The sequence below is a fragment of the Seriola dumerili genome, unplaced genomic scaffold (assembly GCF_002260705.1).
Source record: "Seriola dumerili isolate Sdu_G_001 unplaced genomic scaffold, Sdu_1.0 BDQW01000017.1, whole genome shotgun sequence".
NCBI lineage: Eukaryota > Metazoa > Chordata > Actinopteri > Carangiformes > Carangidae > Seriola > Seriola dumerili.
Window position 1 is genome coordinate 2,930,087 of NW_019174272.1, and position 16,422 is coordinate 2,946,508.

Here is a 16,422-nt window from a genome sequence, read left to right on the forward strand (position 1 = left end):
CGACCCCCACACGTCTACAGCAGACTGGGAGGTGTTATTGACTCTCAGTGAGGCCTGCATGACCCTCATCCAGTATGACCTTTATACAACCTTTTGCTTCACCTGAGGTTGACCTTGAAGGAATGTGGCTCTCCGCATTTATATGTCTGCTATTATTAGTGCCCTCCAACTCGTGTTTTTTCCCCCTTCACTTTCCCACTTGTCCTTTTTAGTCGCTTTTCCATGCATCCTCTTTCTCTCTGTGTTTTTTTTTTCTCTCTTTCCGTCTCTCTCATTTGCACAGCAGAGGGTAGCAAGTGTAAATCAAGAGGGACCATTTTCTTTAGCAGGGCCCTGATTAGTGCTGATGATGTTTCCAAAGAGGTGAAGGGGACAACTCAGAGGCCACCGCAGCTGCTCTCCCCTATTCACCGTGTGCAGATTTATGTCTCCCTCTCTCTCTTTTTTCCCTCTTTCTCCCCCACTCTCACTCTCTTTCCTACCACATTTTCAACATTATCAATATCGATCGGGCAGTGCACTTAGAACCTCTCTTTAACAATTGGCTCCTGCGGTTGATGTAGGCATTAATGGTGAGTGCTTGCGGATAGAGAGAGAAGGAGGGGAGGGTGAGAGTGATTTAAAACAGTTTGAAAGATTTATGTAATTTCACATGAATAACCCACAGATGTCATGGTAGGGGATTCTCTCTCACGCAGACAGCTTTATCAATGTAATAGTTATCTGCATATGTCCGAGTTCACATCATCATATCATCTTATCTTTGGCTAAATGTTTGCTTTGTACGGATATTTCACTGGGAGCTGCGATGAGGTCATAGCTGCGATGCTCTGGCTTATGCCGCTGGATCTGTCCCGATGTCCTGACCCTCCCAGTTTGATTTATGATCATAGGAGTTCGCCAAGGCTTGATGGGCTTCCATCCATTCAGCTCAATCACTTAATGAACTTGACAGTGGAGAGGATACAGCTTTGCCTATAAATATTCAGTAAATTTTATTAATCTTTCTTTCTGATTGGAACCATTTACTGCAGCATCTACGGAGCTATTACGTAGTTAACAAAATGTAAGAGGGCAATTTCCCATTCAGATGCATATTTTCTATAATGATAACTGCAATGAATGAGTAGTTAATCTCATCACTGGCCAATGTTAATCCAGTTTGAATACAGATTTTTGTCTCAACCTCACAAACAACCCATAGCTTTTATTTGCCCTGAGAAATCCATAAGGGAACACTTTTGTCTCATAATGATACATTATCCCAAACAAATAAAGCAAGGTGTGAAAACAAGCCTGAGCCTGATCTGATTGAAAAATAATAGATTTAAATTTTCGCAGGGAGCAAGTAGAATTAGTTGTTCCACTGCACCCCCCTGCACAGCATAAATAATTATGCATGGGTGACTAATTTGAAGACACTGCCTGCTAAGTATACAAATCCCCCTTTCTTCCCCCTGCTCCAGGGTTCAGGAGGAATAACACATGACCGCGAAACAAAGGCAACATCAAGCTCATAAAATTAACATAGCAAATGACCTGAAGAAGAGGCTCGATAAATATTCTGATCTTATCACCTCTAAGTACTGCAAGACGACTAGAGAGCAGCCAATGAAAACACCCTCGTTAATCTTCCGTACCCTCGAATAAACTTTTTCACAGGAAACCATCTTTCCAGCAACTCTGCAGGGGTCGGGACAAGGGCGCCTTCTCCCAACTTGATAGATATTTTTTGGGAGATCTCCGACTTTTGTTCAGACAGCTACACACTGACCTTGGGCTCAAACTCAATTTAGCTTTTCCTTTCCTTTTGTGTTACCTCCCTCTTTCTGATGTAGAAAGTACTGTCTGAGAGACACCATTTTAAAAAACCGTCTGTGTTTTGATTCTGTATTCAATCAGATCTACAAAGCGGTGTGTGGGGTTATGGGATTTGTGTTTGCGCGTGTCTGTGTGCATGTGCACCTGCATACATAGTTTGTGTCACAATCCTTACACCTTTTCTTGTCCCCTCTTTACTCCTGAAGCTGTTTATGCAAGGTGAGGAGACAGAGCTTTGTACAAGTTTGAATGTTGTCTCCTTCGAATGTTGTCAGAGGAAAACAGTCGCTTTAGAGATGAAGAGAGGATCAATCAGCCTTACCCTCCTCACCTGCCATATGTGTCAGGTGTGTTTTGGCCTGTCGTTCTTATGTGCTGGAGGTAGATAAAATGCATAATCCCCCTCATTTGATTCAGGTGCATGTTTTGTCATGCTAGCATGTGGATAAAAGTGATGGTTCTCAGCACTTTCTAAGTATACACAGTACTCTGAATAAACTCTTGATCTTCTCTGTGCATCAAAACTGGAACACTGTAGGTTAGGCATTGTTTGGATTTATGTATTTTCAGTGTATATGCAGTGTACCGTTAAGGGTCTTCTTTACAGAGAATTTACAGTGTTTCTACTTCACAAATGTATTCCCTTCTCAAAAAGCAAAAGAAAGAAAAAAAAAAAGAATGCTAAATGTTATTTATTTAAAAGTATAATCTATAACCTGAAGAGAAACAGAAAGATTGCTGTCACTCCCAGATTGACAGATGTTTTAATACAGTGGCCAAGACTGGATAACAGCGTAATTTATCTGATGATTGTTTTCTGATGAGCTAAGGTTTGTTTGGATCAGAAATCTTTGGAAGCACAGCAGAAGTAAAATAGGTCTACATTTTCAAAGTCCTTGATTATTAGATCAAACATTTACATATATCTGAATATACCTGTCCTCTAAATGGTAGTAAAGATTATAAACAAGTCAGTTAGCACATGTTATGTTATGCCCAGTCTATATTAAGTGACCACATTTTAGAAGAAATATAACAGTAAATATCCAAATAAAGATAAGATGCAGCATAAGATGGAGAGAAGCTCATCTTAGTTTATATGCATTAATATATGTTGCGTGTCCATTTTAACATCACATACTGTAATCTAACAGATTGTAGATTAGGTTATTCTATGAGTTTTATTGATACACAGGAGGAAACAGTATTAGCAAAAACACTCATCTGATTTATTCTAATTTAATTTGGTACAGGACATTTTGTTTGTCTAATTTGTCCATAATTGCATTTGCTCTAAAAAGTGAGCGTCACATACCAAGGAAAATAAATCACAATGCAATTTTAAAAATTCCAAATGTAGTCCACTATTTGTCCAGGTCACTCCCCCATTTCCATCCTCCTGGTTATTAGACTCATTGTTCCACCCGAGGCCCAGAGGTTTAGACAAGCTAAAATTGTCCTCCTCTGAGAACACAACACTCTTATCCGAGGCATCCTGCAGCAAGGACAAAATCAACACAAGGAAAAAAAAAGTTGGTCTAACCACTGCCTGTATCAAAGAACAGGGGCATCTGATGCCCTAGTTTCGCTTTTATGATGTACTTTTACATTCCAGTTGATATAAGCTTCCATCTCTACCTCCCTGCTCAGAGTGTGTTTGATATCTCACTCTGCCTTACACATTGACAAATACAGAGACACACATACACACACACACACAGTAAATCTGTGTTTGTTGGGTTAATGTGTGTGTATGTGTGTCTGAGACAGCTGCAGATGAACGCGTTGTGGGCAGGTCAGGTCACTCCAAGCATACAAAATATGTCACTTGTCGATGTTGTGCAAAGACTCGGCAACACACACATGCTGCTGAAGACTGGGGCATAAATCACAATTATTGAAGTTAGAGACACTGACTGGTATGACCGCACCGTGCAACACACCACAGCATAGGGAACCTCTCCAAATAAGCCTCTCTCTCCCCTTTCTATCCTTGCTGAATGACACTCCCAGAATAGAGATTCGTGTGAGTCCCTGGTAGCCAAACGAGACAGGACAGGAACACAAAGTTACTGTATTTTCAGGACACAGCCAGGAGCCTCAGTGTCAGCACAGAGAGGAGAAAAAGGCAAGTTGGTGTGTGTGTTCTTGCACTGTGACCTGGGTAATTAGGAGAATATGCGAGTGTGTGGGCGTATATGTGTGTTCACCCTTGTGTTTGTCTACCAGTCCCAGCCACCCATCTCCACCATGTCCCCTGTTAGATGACAGGGACAGGTATTTGTCGTTACTATTAGTGAGCGATTAGGCCGCCATTTCCTTCCCTGCATTTACCACATCATGAGCTGTTGGATTAAAGAATTAACATGTGACTGTCAAGGTGAAGCGACGGACAGGTAGAAGTAAAATATGACAAGTAGAGAAGAGTTGCAGATCATAATACATACTGTACAAACAATTACACACAGCTCTGGGCACACACACACACACACACAGTTTCTTTCCTGTCTGCGTCTAGAAGATATGATTTCGACTGACGTTGGCTCCAGACTTCCTTACACAACTCTGATGAGTAGGCTGACCTTGTCTCAGTCTGACCCTTTATGACCTCTTGTCCTCCAAGACCCCTCAAAGACAAAGCCTCATTAGGAAGGAAAATGGCCTGAGAGCTGTGTGTGTGTGTGTGTGTGTGTGTGTCCACCCACGCACATAAATGTTTGTGGCTGACTGCTGCAATAATGTCTATGTCTCAAAACACCTCTAGTGGCTTCAAGAGGGTATTATGTTTTATTCAGCCTGTGCAGAACACAATGCTACAGTACTGACGAGGATAGATTGAATATAGTGTAAATCACCTGAGCCGCATTCAAATGATTGGTGCTGTTTTAATTGTCAAATTTGAAATTCAACTACGGGTTTAATTGTTTGTATCAAAATCTCTAAGAAGAAGATGCTAATCATTATACTCCCGCTGGTTTCCAGTTATGGATGAACATATTTAGATATTGCTGATAGAACGGCTTTACTCAGTTCATTTTGCAGCAGACAGACACCAGACACTTAAAATCACACTCACCATGACAGTATCCAACTATAAGGTATGCTAATAATTTTACTACTTTTAACACTTCCCTTACATTTGCTTTGCTAAACTTGGCACTCATCCCAGTGATCAAAAGAAAATTTGACTTAAAGAGAATCGAGGTTCGTATTTTATTTGACTTTGTTCACACATTCCTCTGCCTCCGCATTATGAGAGCTACAGTAGGTATTCAAAGAGCTATGTATGCATTGTAAAATGCAAGGATTGTCGACCGGCGCTATTGTCCCCCAAAGCTTTAGCTAATAGGCTGTAAGATGTTGATTTAAGGACAAGAAGGGAATGTCAGCAGTGTAATAATGGGGGTGCACCACATGGAATGAGGAATAAAAGAAGACGTGTTACCTGGATTTGCATTTCTAATGTTGATAACTTAGCTTAGCAAGCATTGGGGGGTGATTTTAAGGGGGGCTCAGGCCTGCAGAACATGCACACACTGCACTCACTAATAATGTCTCCCGTGAATTATTCTGTGGCATATGACTCTCCAGTTCATACCGTTACATGTATACCTTTACCCTTTCAGAGGGACAAATTGCACAAAAATTGCTATAATCGCTCACATTATATAAACATAATAGCAACCTTTTGAATTTACATAGCAGCACGACAGAACATGCAACAGTATTTTGAAGTGAGAAATTCACTATACAATAGACAACAGACACCGTGCGATTAAAGGCACTACTCAGACGAGTTGATTTTCTTCTGTAGTATCAACTAAGCAAGGGATGCTGAATCTAAGTTGGCAACATCAATGTGGCTTGGGGAATTTGCTCATTTTGTCCCCTCAACAGTCAAAATCCCTGAGGTATTCAATTTATTTAGATAGTTTCATAGTATCCGATTTGTCACATCAACTGCTGCTTTATGTTTTGGAATAATGTTCTCTATCTAATTTTTTAAATCTCTCGTTTTTAATCACCACCAACATCTTTTACTCACTTCACCCTAAAAGTCATGAAAAGTTTTTTGAAAATTAAATTCACAACAGATGTCAGACTCGCACTATGCATACATGCGTTGCAACATCAGTTTTATGATGATAATGATTTCTTGCCTTCTCTTCTTGTATTGACACCTGCCTCCCAGATCAATGGCAGACAGTCCAACAGGTAGACAGAATGCAGGAAACATCGTGCTGTTAGTTCTCTCGACATAATAAGTTCCCCGGGGTACATCCCAAGACTTTATTACTGCTGCTTTCCTCCCAGTAAGAAACGTTGAGGAGATAAGGAAAGGAAAGAACAGAGGGGAGGAAAAGAGAGGATGATGAGAGAGGGGGAAAATTGGGACACACTGCATGTCAGTATTAATGATGAGAATGCAACGGATGAAGAATTTTGAATAAAAGACATAAAAGCAGCTTTTTATTCAATAAGTTGTCATTAAATTTCAGGTATTTGGCTTATCTCAGTAGGGCAGTTGTTGGAGTCTTGCAGAGCACATTCCAAACAATAACATCATTCATTCCTTGTTGAAAACATCTGTTTTATACAGTTTTTGCCATCTCCTCTGCTGTCAGACAATAGAATAAACAGCAACTGAAGCTTAGTTTTCAGGGTCATGAACTGACTGCAGAAGGTGTAGAAGGGAGCAGATATGTTGCAATACAAAGCTGAGGAGAAATTGGAAGTTTTTAGAATTATGAATAATCATCCCTAAAACGTGGCTTAAGAAGAACAAATGCTTAATAAATCCTGTTAATGTAGGAAATTGGTTGATCTGTTATTGTATATCTCAGTATTACATTTACCACACATTTTACTTTTCAATGGGCATATAAATTTTGTAATAAAGTGAACACAATTAGTAATTATAATACTACCAACCATTTGAAAGCATAATTATTATGGAATAAATGGATTTATATCACCTTTTAGAAGTTACATGATTCATCAGATGTTACCGTGCTCGTACGGATTTGAAATATACATGTGATACTCCCGTTTGATCAGTTATGGCAAGATATTTGACCTCTTCTGAGATATTGCCATAATTCATGAAAGAGCGGAGGATGTACTTGACAAAAGGAGGAGTGATATTTGGAGTAATGGGACGCACCGCAGGTGTAGCCTACCTTCTGCTTGTAATAAATGACGTCCGGCCCCTTAAAGACAATTCTATTACCTCCCCAGTCATGTGCAATCAGTCTCTGTCAGGGAAATGGATATGCACACGTGTTACCAAATCGGTAGCCAAGGCCCTATCAATACAGGCTGATCTCAAGATTTATGCCACTGCTTTGGTGGCTGGTGGCTGGTACACATTTCTGACTGAACCGCAGCCAAGTCTTTCATTCAGGATCTAAGTCCAATCAGCCAAATCTAATAGATATGGATGACTTCCAAGGGAATATAATGTTGTTGTTCATGTTCATTGTAAAGATCCCTTTGCACTTAACTGTTTGTTTCATTACTTTTTTTCAAGCCTGTTTTCATCAAAAAAACAAGCAGAAAGTTTGCCACCATATTTTTAGCACCGTGGACCTGTGATGGACCACTGGGACTCATTATTTTCTCTTGGAGTCAGCATAACTTCCCCTAAATGCTCTAGTCTCCAACTCCTCACAGAGGTAGCAGCATTTACAGACACACATCACTTGCAGGATTAAAACCCTGGGATGCCTCTTTTTTCCATCCAGGGCCGCTTGTTGTTTACTGGCAAGAGAACCACATGGCTTGAATTTTTTCTGTATTATCCTCTGTTTTATGTTTATTTTCTTTTTGTCTGTTTTTTTTCCTCTCTCTTCTTTTTTCTATTGCCATTTTGCGTTTGCCCTGTGAGCATGAAACCATAGTCAATGAGAACCAGGGGTGTATGGGTCCCAGCAGGGGTGAGGGGATCAGACCCTCTTTGAGTGTCACATGTGGGGCTGGTTAAATCGAGGGCAGACCTAAACAGTCACACGCACACACATATGAATGCATGCGCACTCATATGCTTTCATAGAAGGGGGCCCCTCAATAGTGGTGTCATTTTGTAACCTCATATCAACCATCCAAAACTTCCATTATTAGAGCACGGTGGTCATAATGAGAAATATGCTCTGGAAATACTCAACAATGTACTAATGATGTCATGATGCTATTGGTTTACAGGAGTGATCAGGGAATCAATCACTCGCCGTCTAGATGTTAGAACATATGCACTGTAGGCATCCTACATGATTGTCTCTTTATATGGATGTGTGCCTGTGTACAGACACATTATACTGACATATGTGCATGTCCAAGATTTCCTTGAAAATCTGCACTCCCACCTACAGCTAGCATCTTTTTTTCCCCAAGTTGCACCTGATACATTTCTCTCCTCTTGTGACTGTCCAAATATTTGAGTGGGAGAGACATTTAAGAGAGACCTTGAGAGGAGCACAATAACCCTCCACTTATGTCTCCGTTGGAGGGGAAGAAATAAAAGCGAAAAAAAAAAGCTTTCTCAGGCGGGGGCCAGAACATCTGGAGCGCAGGAAAACACCTAAAGCTACCCTGATTAAAATCACACTTTTCCTCCCGAGCCATGACAAAATGACACTTAAAAACAGCGAGCCTTAGAATAACACACTCGCGTATTATAATAATACAACTTAAGTCTCTCTTTTTATTAGATAAGGGTAAGCACAGATATAACTCGGCTCAGGTTCAGCTGAGGCTGTGATGTCTGTTTAGCCTGCGTGTTACACGCCACCTCAATAACTAAGCAAGTTTTGTTTTCTTCTCCCCTCTTTAGCTAATTTGTTTGTGGACTTTTTCAATTCCCATAATTTCATCTTAAACTTTCCTCTTAAACCTTGACCTTGTGAGTTATTGTCAAGTCCTGTGGGCTGGAGTGCAGGCTGGGTGGCCAGCCAGAGAGGCAGGAAAGACGCAAGGCTACACAGACTCTTTGGGAACTATTTACACAAACGGGAAGCTTTTTGCTGGGAGATAAAAGTTAGTAACAGCATTGAAGTGCTTTTCCCATCGTCTCTGGAATCCACCTCACATCAGCCCCTCTCCTGTCACTTTAACAGATGTTTGGTTTAGGAAACTGTAAACGATGTCTGCATTTCAATTTCTGTTATCTTCTTATTACTATAACTCTCCAAGCGTCATATTAAAGTCTTGGCATGGACTGTGTATCTGCTGACAATCCAAACACAAAACTTTGTAGTGCGTATAAGAGACAACATAGCACACGCTGTCCTCAGGAAACAGACGATGATGTAGGATACAAGCATGTAAAATAAGATAGACCTCTACCGCAAATTGGCAGATACAGTGAATAAAAATTATGTGGCTGACTACCTGAGTCCAAAGAGGCATGCAAAAATCAAGCCCTCTATCTGTGACCCACTGTTTGTCCGCGTAAACCTCTACACAGTAATCCCTTTAGTGTTCAATTAATCCACTCACTGCTGTTCCAACTTTGTATTACACACCGATTTGTATAACCCCTCTCACATAAGCTGTCTGTATCTATGTTAGCTCAGCCTTTGGTTTTTGCAGCCTTTACCATCATCTCCATCACCCAACAGGCAGACAGGCAGAGAGAGAGAGAGAGAGAGAGAGCGCGAAGCAGGGAGGGAGGGAGGGTCAACATCAAATGTGATGAATGCCTTTCTACGGAAAAGCTGCATGGAATGTCCTTGACTTTAATCAAAACTATTTGTTTTTGGGGCGGCTCGTCTGTTGTCTCATGCGCTCATGTCCACTGATAGCCTGACATTAATGACACCATAAATCAGGCCAAGTGATGCTGGGGTTTTTGGTAATGTTTCAGGGCCGCTACAGAGATGGCGGTCATTGAGGAGGATGAGGAGGAGAGTGAAGAGTCTGTTGGAATGCCAGATTATGTGGGGGTTAACTAGCCCCTTGAGAAAAAAAAAACACAAGAGGTCTGAAGCTGAGCTATGCCAGAGCCAAGTGAATCAGAGCTGGACTGTTTTTAATATGCCTGAGATAATATGTTAGAGACAAGAGCTACATGATCATATTTTGTCCAGAATGTTTAGCACGTAGTGAACAGGGTGAAAAGAAACGGTGAGAAAAACAAACAAACAAAACATTACCACTCTTCTTCTCTAAAATTATATTGGTGGAAACACAGCTGATTTGCAATACATGATTCTTTTCTTTCTCAATACTCAACAGCCACATGGTAACATTTGCACTTCAGCAGCATCAAAGACTTGGGCCAAACACGACTGATAAGCTGCTCTCTGTGGATATGTGAATGCCATGATTCTGTGCTGCACATCTCTCATCCCTCGCTGTGATAGTCTGCTTACATAAACACACAAGCCCTCTCTGGGCCAGGATCTAAACAAATCTGACATGATTGATTTGACAGAGGCTATGAGATAACTGTTCATCAGCCAATACACTATGAATAGAAAGGCCCTGAAACCTTCATACAGTAGGGATGGGCCAAAGAAACACTGCTGCCCATTTGTATGTTTGAATAGAGGGGAAAGGGCTGAACAGATGTTTAGTATTTCTAAGGGTCAGTCAGTGTAATTCTTCCTCAATTAGCTAGGATTTCAGGCTTTAAGATGTTGTGTTTTGGGTCAGTGCGAACTTTCATATGCAGGAAAATCTTTAAGATATGACACAGCTTTTGGATTGAAGTAGGCTGTAGGAGGCTGGAGTACAGCTGTTGTACTGCGGTCAAGTGCTTATAATATCTCTTGTATGGATGCTCAAATATTCTCTAAACATGTAATTTACTAATGAGCCTGTAGTTGAAAATAGAATTATTGCTCAATGAAAACATGCCACTCCTGTTTAATAAAAAAAAGAAAAAAGAAAAAAAACAACCTCCCTCTTATCTTTCTAATTGGAAATGCATACAGCTTTGTAGAACAGCCACAATAAGTGGTGTGTGGCTTTTTACTTGTCACGGTCAATGCAAAACTAAGGAGCAGTACATAGATCACAATCACAAGAGCTGTTTGGTTGAATCTCACATTGGCAAGAGAAAGCTATCTAGACAGTGCCTGCCAAAAGGAGTGTGCATTTCTAATCCCTAGATGGCTCATAGGCGCAACAAATCTTATCTATCTACATGCTGTCAAAAAATGTCACTGCCATATCAAATAGAGAAGACGATACCTGAAGGAGAGGTGCTGGAGGGAGGAAAAAGGGAGAGGAAATATACAACAATGTGCATTTTCACCAATGCGCACACACACACACACACACACACACACACACACACACACCTACACAAATACACTGGAGAGACATGGAGCTGTCGTCAGTTGACAAACAAATGACAGACAAATGACATGTTGGAACACCTCCACCAGACCTGATAGTAATCGCCCTGTGAGATTGTGCCAATGGCATCTCTTATGGAGAGGGGGGGGGGGGCAAGGCCTGCGTGTCATTTCACACAAACAAAACCTCTGCCAAACACTGGATCTGATTGCTTCCACCACCGTCAACTGTGTCCAATCTAATCTGTCTGTCAATCTGGGTTGCAGGGAGTGAGGACATGGTTAAAGGAGGGATGATGGAGAGGTGGAATGGTGAAAAAGAGGGAGAGAAAAGGTGGATTTGTTGGATTGGACAGAGGATTTGATACTAAAGCTGTGGCAGTATGTTAACATGTTTGCACCTGATTAAACTGATGGAAGGGTTCTGCTGTTCTTTTTCCCTGTGGTTTTAATCAGTTATTTACATGTATACCTAAAGCTAAACAGATGTTTTTAAATAATCAAGCACTTCACTGAGGTGCATGCCCCATGTTTTAGGGCTTTAAAGATTTTCTAGTATATTTTCTCTGCTGTTATTCGTAAATATGTACACATGTGCATGTATTTGTAGTGTGTGTGTGTGTGTGAGAGAGAGAGAGAGAGAACATTTGTGTAAGAGTTGTACACCATGCAGGGTGGGTGTCGTGTATCTAGCAGTGAAGCCGGCGGATAATTGGCATCATGGTCAGACTCTCAGCAGCCTGAGCTGACCCGGGAACTGCAACAAAGTGAGAGAGCCGGGGAGAGAGTCGGAGGGATTTAGTGTAACCTAATGACAGAAAGACTGACTACATATATAATACAGGAACAGGAGGGTTATTTATTTATGAGTCTATGAGTAGGGATATGAATATGGTGATGTGTGTGTGTGTGTGTGTGTGTGTGTGTGTGTGTGTGTGTGTGTGTGTGTGTGTGTGTGTGTGTGTGTGTGTGTGTGTGTGTGTGAGAGTGAGAGAGAGTGGGTGCGCACATTTGTCTACATGGGAATGTATGTGAAAGCGTTGCAAGCACCTGCACCATTAGTGGCAGCACGTGTTCACACTTGAGTGTGTGCATGCACATATTTACTTGTTTTACTGCAAAAGTGTGCGGCAAGAAAAAAAAAGGTAGTTTTGAGTGCAGGCAACTCTCATATTACACTTTGTTACCGCCTGAAAAATTCCCTATAATCAGTACATTTATCTGCAGAATAATCAATCCTAATAAGGACAAATGATACTTTTATGCATGATGCACTTATGACTCATCAAAGTGTCATGGTGGGCCATGCTCTGCGACCTCTGTTTGTGTGTGTATGTTAGCGTTGGGCTCAGGACCCTGCTGGCGGATACAGTATAATGTGTGCTTTTGCTTCTCCCTTAATTCAATCAAGTCCCTCCCATTGCCGTGGCCTCTTTATTCCAATTCGATTAGTGGGCTAAAGCCATCAAGATTTCCTGGACAAAATGAATGCTTGTATTAATCCCCGCAATTTCCATTTAAAACGTAAGGGCATCGACTTGATTAATAAGGGCTGATGCTGAATAATTACACAGCAAACATAGGGAGGGTTATAGGAAAAGCACAGCTGGGCCTGCCCCCAAACGCCCTCTGGGAAACCAAAGAAGGGGGGGGTCAAAGTAAAGCAATGGCAATGACTGAGGTGATGAATCTCTTAGCTGGCCCCTTATGCAATTAACAAGCAACGCTTCTATTAATTTGGTTCCCCCAGAGTGGTGACTGGTCAGATGTCTCAGGGTCAAGGGTCAGGGGTCGAGAGCAGAGGTCAAGCCAACAACAGCACAGAATAGGAGAGAAAGTTAGAAGGGAGAGGGGGACAGAAGGAAAGCGAGGAGGAAAAAATAACAGCAAAATCAAATTACAAATAAATTGTAATGGTTTCCCTTTCTTTTATTTTCTTATTTATCTCAACATTTTGTGCAGGGATTTATCAGTTATTCTGTCAAAAACATATCCATGAGCATGAGGTATTCAGGCATATAGGTATGAAAGGAAACATCCAGTGCACATTTAATTGGGATTGATCAATTGTTGCATGCAGTGTTTGAGCATTCAATAAAGGCCCAATCAATCGTGGGGTTGAGCTGGAGGGAGAGAAGACAAACAATGGCACTGTTCTTTAAGGAACCGATTACAAGTTAACATTTATTCGGTGGAGATATCGTAAGGCCAATGCCGCCACCGGTGTAATATTAAACTAGTGATCTATCGTCATCCATTACAAATGTCACATTGATCTTACGCACATTGACTTTTCCTTCCAGCTCTGGGTGGTGGAGAATGTTTTATCCTGCTCTGTGCACTGCGGTTCTTGTCCCAAATTCAGAGTATGTGAAGAAAGGTGTGGTAGCATACTTTATATATATTTTCACAGCAAGTATTTAATGGCAAAACCTCAGTGACCTTAGTGCCAGTTTTCCTTTAGGTTGTATTATATTGTGTAAGGTTGTTTGTATTTTTTTGCTCTACACTGAAAAGATGCAATATGGGTCCAATGTGAGCTCTAAATTTTAACTCCCTACTGTGCCCAGAGACCTCTCAGGTTTGTCAGTTTAGGTCTTTTGGCAGTCTCACAGTCAGAGTTCAAACCAAGTCAAAATCAAAGGGTGATTGAACTTTTTCTGTACTGGCACCCAAGCTCTGGAGCGGTCCTCCAGTTAGGATTAGGTCCTCTGGCACCGTCTCTGTTTTTAAGTCCTGCTTCAAAACCCATATTTATTGAATCCTTTTCCTGACCAATAATGGCCTTTTATTGCTTACAAGTTAGTCTGTCATTCTTACCCATACTGTATACTGAACTGAGTTCTGTTAAAACCTTTAGGGTCATAACTCAAAGTCAGAGTCCACTATCCATTAATAACTCTTAATAACAGACTTACTGACCTCACTCTGGATTCTCTCATTCTAGGCAGTAAGGACTTCAAAAGAGGTCCAGCGGCCTCAAGGTTAATGCCGTACCAAATAAAGGGAGAAGTTGTTAAAATTAACACTGTGCCAAGGCAGCTCTGTTTCCCTTTAGAATATAGGGAGGCTTGATCCTTTTATGTTTGAGAGAAAGCATTCCCACATGTTTTCAAATATGGGGAAAATGCTCCAGGGATGGACTGTCATGGCTGTGTCCTGTACGGCTTCAAAATACCTCTTTGTTAAGTGGCAGCAGAGGAGGAAATGAAGCCTGACACTATTTTGATTCTGAAAACACCATCCTGACTGGCCCTGCCCTAAAGATTATCTTAGTTCTTAAAAGTGTTGCATGCATGAATGGAAACTCTGAGGTGTGATGAACGATAGTTCATACCGAAGGTTCAGTTTGACTTTACTGCTTTTCCTCCTGTTACGACACCCCTACTTTCTGTCTCACTTCCTTTATTTCTTCACGTCTGGCTCTCCAAAAAGAATGTGCATGTTTCTTAATAATATAATTAAAAAGCACTTTGTTATTGCAGGATTCTACTCTACTTAACTAAAAATGATTGGTTAATCTTGCAGCCTAAGCAGCCTTAAAATGTATTGCTTTTGTGAATGTTTGTGCTTTTCTCTGCTTAGTGCCACAAGTGGATAATTACATGAGCATATTTGTGTCTCTATAGGCTACATGCAGATTTAGTGTTTCGTGTTTAATTTGCAGATACTGCAATTCATTCTATGTGCCTTTATATTTACTAGTAGATAAGAACCACAAAGTGATTTGCCCTCAGCTAATTTTGCCATCTGTTGACAGAAAAGCTCCCCTTCGGAGTCTCACAGCAGTTGAAGTAGAGCAACACAGTGAAAGAAGACTAACCCTCATCAAAAAGACAAAACAACATATGCTTATACTCTTACAATTTGAGCAGAAGTTCCTCTCTAATATGCGGTGCCACAGATGACTGACATTGTTTTGTTTCAGCTGCACTTTTCCCATCTGCCAGCAAATAGGCTGGATTCATTACATGAGGACAAGAGGATCCAGTCAGTGTGCATGTGGTTGAATGTGTGAGTTTTTATGTTTGGACGTGTGGTGAACATGAATGTGGGCGTGCATGTCATGCTTTTGGGAAGCACACATGACCACAGTATTGATCTTTTCAGAGTTGAGTCCCCTGTTAGGATGCAGAGGGCAGTCGAGGAAAAACAACCAAGGGTCTCATCCCATCTCCCCTTGGTCCCACTTCCACTGCATCTCTAACTATTGTTCACAGACACAGATCAAGCACCAACTGGAATTGCGGAGCCAAGGGACTTGGATGGGAGGGGGGCTCAAAAGGAAGTGTTGGGGTTTTTCTAGTGAAGGAGAGAACGATGGATGGAAAGCAGGATAGAGGGAGCTAGTCTTTATCTGCCTACATCCTCTTGAAGGCCGACAGGGTCCTAAGCCTGGCTCAAGGGGCTTATGCAGATTCAGTGACCTTTTTCCCAAGGACCAGATTTTACACTTAAATTACCATTAGAGCGATGGTCTCCCTTGAGGGGTCTGTGGACCAACCCAACCCCCCCAGCAGGGGTTAAAAGCCACGGTGGCACTGTGCCTGGCTGCATGCTAAACGATGTGGAACACATGTAAACTACAAAGCAGCCCCGCCGTTAGCAATGAGTCACAAACCAAAGGTGAGGTCGCAGCACAGGGAAGCATGAGCCATGTATTACACTTTTAGTGTAAATGCCAGAGGAATTGGGTGATTTTAAGGTTCACATGATGAAGAAATGGGACAACGCTTGTTACAGGCCATTGGTGGCTGTAACATACAAAATCTGAGGAATCTCTTATTAGTAGACGTGAACTGAAGAAGAGTTTTATGCAGGATAGTTCCACTTAAATGTACTGCTGCTGGGATAGCTCAATAAAACCTATTAAACTGATACGGAAATTTTGCTCCAGTGTTTAGCCGGACAGTTTGTCCTTTACCAGCCCCATTTCTTTTAAATATTACACAGACGAAAGGCACTTGAGACTTTGTGCGAGTAGTTTTGCAGCACCAATCATGCTAGTGAAAAAGGACATGAGAGGAAAGGGAAAATTGGCAGAATTTTGCCCCTGCTACTCCCCTCAAACATAAGAGAAAGATGGAAACCCACCCCACACTCACACTGTAAGTCTACAACAGAGACACAAGGACATACACAGCGAGCACACACATACACACACAATTTCACCTCCTCTTCCTATGGCCGCAGGTTTGTTTGTCTTTAATTCCCTGCTGCGTGGGGGTAATGGGGACTCTGTGACAGCTGTCATTCTGCCGTGACCTCAACGGACTGCAGATCAGTAGTGGCATGATGATTG